The sequence below is a fragment of the Ochotona princeps genome, unplaced genomic scaffold, assembly GCF_030435755.1.
Source record: "Ochotona princeps isolate mOchPri1 unplaced genomic scaffold, mOchPri1.hap1 HAP1_SCAFFOLD_3093, whole genome shotgun sequence".
Classification (NCBI taxonomy): Eukaryota; Metazoa; Chordata; class Mammalia; order Lagomorpha; family Ochotonidae; genus Ochotona; species Ochotona princeps.
This window is the reverse complement of record NW_026697193.1, coordinates 36,062-42,061: the sequence shown is the minus strand read 5'-3', so window position 1 is coordinate 42,061 and position 6,000 is coordinate 36,062.

Genomic DNA, 6,000 nt, shown 5'->3' with positions numbered 1-6,000 from the left:
TTGCTGACATCATATTTCTAAAACTATTTACGCAATATGGTTCGATACTTTCACTCTTGCGTATGTGCGAAAGTTCTTCCTCTTCATGTTCCATGAGATTGTGAATTTCCGCTCTCGACCCTTGCATTGAATGTCGCGTGGTTGAATTACCTTCTCTTTCTTCTCGTCCTCCATCTTCCTCCTCCTTCTGGTTTTCTGTAGTTATCATGTCTCTTTGTTGCTCCTGCTGCTGCTTCTTCTTCTCTGTCTTCTCTGTATTCATGAATTTTGCATTTACGTTAGTAGTATTCCCCTCCATTCTTACGTGCTGTTAAGGTTGCTGCTGCTACTCCTCCCCCTCAAGCATACTACATGCAGACCCTTACAGTACTATATATACATACAGACATACATTTTAAGTACACCAGATGAGTCCCTTGCTACTCCTTCACCTCCTGCTGCTCCTGCTCTTTTTGCTGCCATTGCTTTTCTCTACCTCCTCCTGCTGTTCCTTTTTTTTTCGCTAAAATTTCTCTCCGGTCTAGTACAGTCCTTCCTGCTTTGGATATTACCTTCTCTACAACGTCCTGCTTTTGCTGCTGTTTATGTTGCCGTTGCTGCTGCTTACGTTGCTGTTGCTGCTGCTCTTGTTGTCGTAGCTGCTGCTCTTGTTGCCGTAGCTGCTGCACCTGTTGCCGTAGCTGCTGCTCTTGTTGCCGTAGCTGCTGCTCCTGTTGCTGGTGCTGCAATCGTTGCTGTTGTTGCTGTTTCTGTCGCTGCTATTGCTATTGTTGTTGCTGTTACTGCGGTTGCTGCTGCTGCTCTCTCCTCTTCTTTCTTTTTCTTGTCTATGATGCTCTGTCCTTCCCTCCTCCTCCTTCTGCTTCTTTTTCTGTTGTGTTGCTGCTGCTGTTTCTCTTTCTGTTGCTACTGCTACTGTAATCGCTGCTTCTGCTTCTAATCCTCCTCCTGTGGGGAATCACGTGTGTTCATGGCGCCTGCATCACTCTCGCTTCATTTCATTTTGATAACTGCGTTTACTATTTCAGTCACCTTTTGTATATATTTTCTGATGAAGATGCATTTTCAGAGCTTTTTGTTGAGAGACAAAAAAACCATTCATGACGCGCCGCATACATTTACACCTGGTGCCTCCTCCTCCCTCACGGGCTTTCCACAAAAGATAAACGCTATACTGCCGTCTTCTTGTTGCTTCTGCTACTAATGACCAGTGTGTGCTGCTGCTGCTGTTGCTGCTGCTGCTATTGCTGTTGCTGTTATTGCTGCTGTTGATCCTGCCAATGAACGAGTGGTCAGTGCTGCTGCTCAAAATTTTAGGTCAGTCCTGCTGGTCCTGGTGCGGGAAGGCATTAGGACGGAAATGCTGCTGCTGCTGCAGCTCTTCCTGGTATAATACTTAGCCAGTGCTGCTGCTCTTGCTGTTGCTACTGAGCCTGATAATAGATGAGAGGTTAGTGCTAGTGTTGCTGCTGGTAGTTGCTACGTCATCCTGCTGCTTTTGCAGGAAAAGCCAGTGTTGCTGCTGTTCCCGCTGCTCCTCCTGGTAATAATGTGCCGATGCTGCTGGTTCTAGTGCTTGTAACTTATCCAGTGCTGCTCTTGCTGCTGCTCCTGTAGCGGGTATTTGTAGCTGAACATCACTGCTGGTAACTGGTGAGTCAGATCGGCTGCTCTTGTTGCTTCTAATTGTCGAGAAGTCAGTGCTGCTGGTGCTGCTGCAGCTGCTTCTGATAACTCATCAATGATAACGCTAATGCTACTGCTGCTGCCGAGTGCTGCTGCTGGTATTACCGGAAAGCGAGTGCTGCTGCTGGTGTACGAGGGACGTTAGTGCTGCTCCCCCTGCCACTCGTTATTATTGAGATGTCTTTGCTGCTGCATCCACTCAGTACTGCTGCTACTGGTGATGCCAGGAACCTATTTTCTGTGCTCCTGCGTCTGCTGCTGTTGCTGATGATGCTGCAGCAGCTGTTGCGGGAGGTGGTGCTGCTGCAGCTGCTGGTAGAAATAGTCACTTAGTGTCGCTGCTGGTGTTATTGTTGTTTCGTTGCTTCCTCACTTCTTGCTTTAATATGAAATGAACGAATTTTGGAGAAAAAGGAACTGACACGCACAGAGACGGGAGTGCCGTTGTGCGATATATAAAGCTTCGCTACACTGCTGATGCCGTTGCAGCAGCTGAAAACCTTACCCAACACACAAACCACTTGCAGCAACAGCAGCAGTAGTAGTCGTAGTTGCAAAATGATAAGAAGCAGTAGTAATCCTCGAAAGGATATGAGGTGAGGAAAGGATGTGCGTGAAGGTGTGCAAGCAGCTATGTCGCTGTAGCAGCAGCAATAGCAGCAAAGAAATGAGGGAAGTCATAATAAGCAGCAGCAACAACAGCAGCAGAACGGTGGGAGTCCCACAAATGACACTAACAGGAAGCAGCCACCAGAAATCTCTAGCCTTTGTTTGGTATATTCTCGTGGACAGAGCCACAAAACTTCATATAGACATCCACACAGGTATACCTACGTGTATACATATATATATATATGTAACCATGTGTGTGTTACGGTGATCTCTGCGCACACACACACACACATACAAATGTATATACGTATATATACATAAATATATATATATAATTTAATGAGAATAGCTATAGAAGATAGATTGGAGATGAGCAATAAAGCGGCTTCTTTCATGTGGAGAAGAAAGAAACACACACACATACAAATGTATATACGTATATATGTATATATATTCTATAAGAATAGCTATAGGAGATAGACTGGAGATGAGCAATAAAGCGGCTTCTTTCATATGGAGCCGCAGCGCCCCCAACCGCCGGTGTTATTGCTGTTGTCAATAGAATTTGAGCGCTCACACGAAAAAAAAACAACACCAGAGACACAGAGGAGAAGGAAGAAGAGACGAAGAGAGAGAAAGAGGTGATAGAGCGAAGGAGAAGGAGCAGGCAGCTGCACACGCCCGGTGCGTCAGCGGGTACGCGCTCGTGTTGTAACGAGACACCGACCGCTCACAAGAACGAACGGGCGGGGAAGGGGGGGTGGGTGTGGAAAACAGCAACAGTTTTTCAGTGTGACCGAGAAGACACACGTGAAGAAATGATATGAACTGCAAGGAAAGTACACCTGACAAGAGTAAAACCGTGAGAAAAACGAAGAGGAAACTTTCTTTGACGAGTATTTGAAAAAAATGCGACGGACGCAGTGTAATACTTACTGCCGCATTTTTGCCTACTACAGTTCGCCTGTCCGTAAAGAATTGAGAGCCCGCTGTGCTTCTTTCTGTGGTGGGTATATTGCTTTCCTATACTACTAGTAGTAGTGCTTTACTAGTACCACTACGGTTTATCATACGACGTGAGCTGTCACTGCTAGTCTAGCTACAGTACCCTTTTCCTGGAAGGTTCTCGTAAAACTCGTGAGCACAACAGCGGCGCTTTGTCAGCGTTACTGATAATACTAGTACTAGGAGGTGTAGCGGTCGTAGAAGGAAGAGTAGCAGTAATAGGACTAACACTACGTCAATAGCAGCGCAAATGCTTTCATTACGCCAGCTCCCGTTATAGCGATGATAGTACAGCGCCGTACTACGTGTACAACATTAATGCAGCCGTTTAACTGGATACACATATACACTATTGAGTGCGTATGGCTACTGCTGATGTTTAGGGCTGCCGTGCAATCGCTCTTCAGAAGCTTTGTATAGATAGGAAGCGGCCACAGGACAACGGGGGGCCTGAGCCGTGGGAGAGAAGACCGCTCTATTACTGTTGGTGCTACTTCGCTCCTGCTGCTGCTGCTGTTCCTGCTGCTGCTGCTGTTCCTGCTGCTGCTGCTGTTCCTGCTGCTGCTGCTCCTACTTACTACTACCACTACGACTACTACTACTTCTACTAATACTCCTCGTACTGCTGCTGCTGCTGCAGCTACAGGAGGAGAAGCGTACGTGGGCTTGCCGCGTTGGCTGCAGCTTGTGGTGCGGTGGAGTTGCGCTCGCTGCTCATTTCACTCAAACATGGATTCATCGCCAGACATACACTTCTGGTGCTACAGGAGACCATATACATGTATGTACACTCGTACTTATGAGTTGAAAAACATATATATGTACGTATATTGATGTAATTGAGTTGCTTATGGAAACCGTGCGTTTTTGTGGGAGGTGCGCACGCCATCGCGTTCCACGGTTGCTGTGTGGATGCTGCTGCGCTTGTTGTGGGTCTGATGTGAATCCTGACAACTACGCGCTTTTATCGCAGTTGTCTGTATGCTTAGCGACAGTTCCCTTCTCCGTCTGCTGCCTTAACTGTCGGCGCAGCTGTTGATATTAGGAAGGGACGGGGGAAAAATGCCGAATTTACAACGCTAACAAAAAAAAGCTCCTCTAAAATTGTATACCGCTGTAGATACCAGTGCTGCAGAAGAAGCACCGACACGAGTTGTTGTGATCAGCTGTTGCAGCCACGCTGTTGTATAGCACACAAACGTGGCTTTCTCATAGAGACACACGCGTAGGTAGGAATTTCAAAATGCGGCATTCGCTGTTTATCATCACGCTATTTTACCTCATTCTTTCGGTCATCCTACACCTCTATACATTCCTACGGGACACGTTTCACTAACACACACCCAACGAGCGCATAATCCACGGCAGTGTGCAGCTTGTGTACGTCTGACTGTGTCTATGTGCGTGTGTATATATATATTCATGTGTACATATATATATACACATGTGTATGTTTGTGCAAATTTGTGCCTTTAAATGGTGTATAAGACACATATATGCGGATGTTTGATACTGTATGACTACGACTGAGGTCGCCGTTGAAACAACACTGAGCGTGCCGGAGCGGCTGTGTTGCGCTGGCGGGAAGAAAGTCGTATCGAGCGTTTTCGGATTAGTGACAGTTTTCACGCGGAGGAAGGGACGCTTGTTACCTTTTGCTACAGACTATCATGTCCCCAGAGAGTTCCCAGGGGTTGACGACCACTAAAGTCGCTGTTGCGCAGGCAAACACGTATCGTCAGCGTAGTAAGAGCAGCGCGACATTATGCTGAAGGTGGCTTGCGGGCGCTCGGGGGCGCACAGAGGTGTTTTTTTTTCCTGTCTTGCTGTAAACACAGAGACGCGGCTGCAGCAGGAAGCACCTGCAGGAGAGGAGTTTATAAGTTCTGCCATAGAAAAGAACAACACAGACTGTGGCAACGCTACGAACAGGAAGAAGCGAGGGCTCCCAATAAGACGGTTTCCAAATACGCGTAATGTTAGCGCACGTCATGTTATCCGCGGGAGACGCTGAGCGCGGAGCACAATGGGAAAAGAGGAAAAAAGTACGTCAGCAGCAGCCGCGAGGCACAGAGGCCAGCTCTGTCACGCGTTTTACAAGGGCACGCGGGCCGGCTTGCTGGTTTTGTAGCCTGCGGCACACGCCTTCACACACACGCTAGCGGACATTTACTGTACCCGTGTGTTACGAAAGCGTTAAATGGATGGAAAGTGAAGGTCTGCGAGCCGAGACAGAGCGGTCCCGTAGTATCCTGCAAGACACTACACAAGACATTGAGATGGGGGGGGCTCGCGATGCCGCACATGTTGGCCGAAGGAAGAGTTGCTGCTAGAGGAAAGAGTAGAGAAACTCTATTCAGAGGGATCTTGCATAGGTATATCCAAGAGGAATCCTGCGGGTGGGGCGGGCTCATTGTGTGTGCAGCTGCTGTGTCAACAGCTGCCGTAACGCTCACGCCACCGTGTTCGCAGCAGCCATCACCAAACATGAAGGTTAACGGAAGTCTCGCGCGTACGTGCCGCGGAAGGCTACGCTGACCCCATGGTGGCTACTCAAAACGGTTACAGCAGTGATAATGGTGCTGCTACTGTCTGTACGTGTAGTCTCTTGTGGGGCGGCAGCACCAGCTACTGCAGCATGGTCACGGCGTTGCGGTGGTACTCTGATTTACTGCGGCATGATGGGGTGGCAGGATG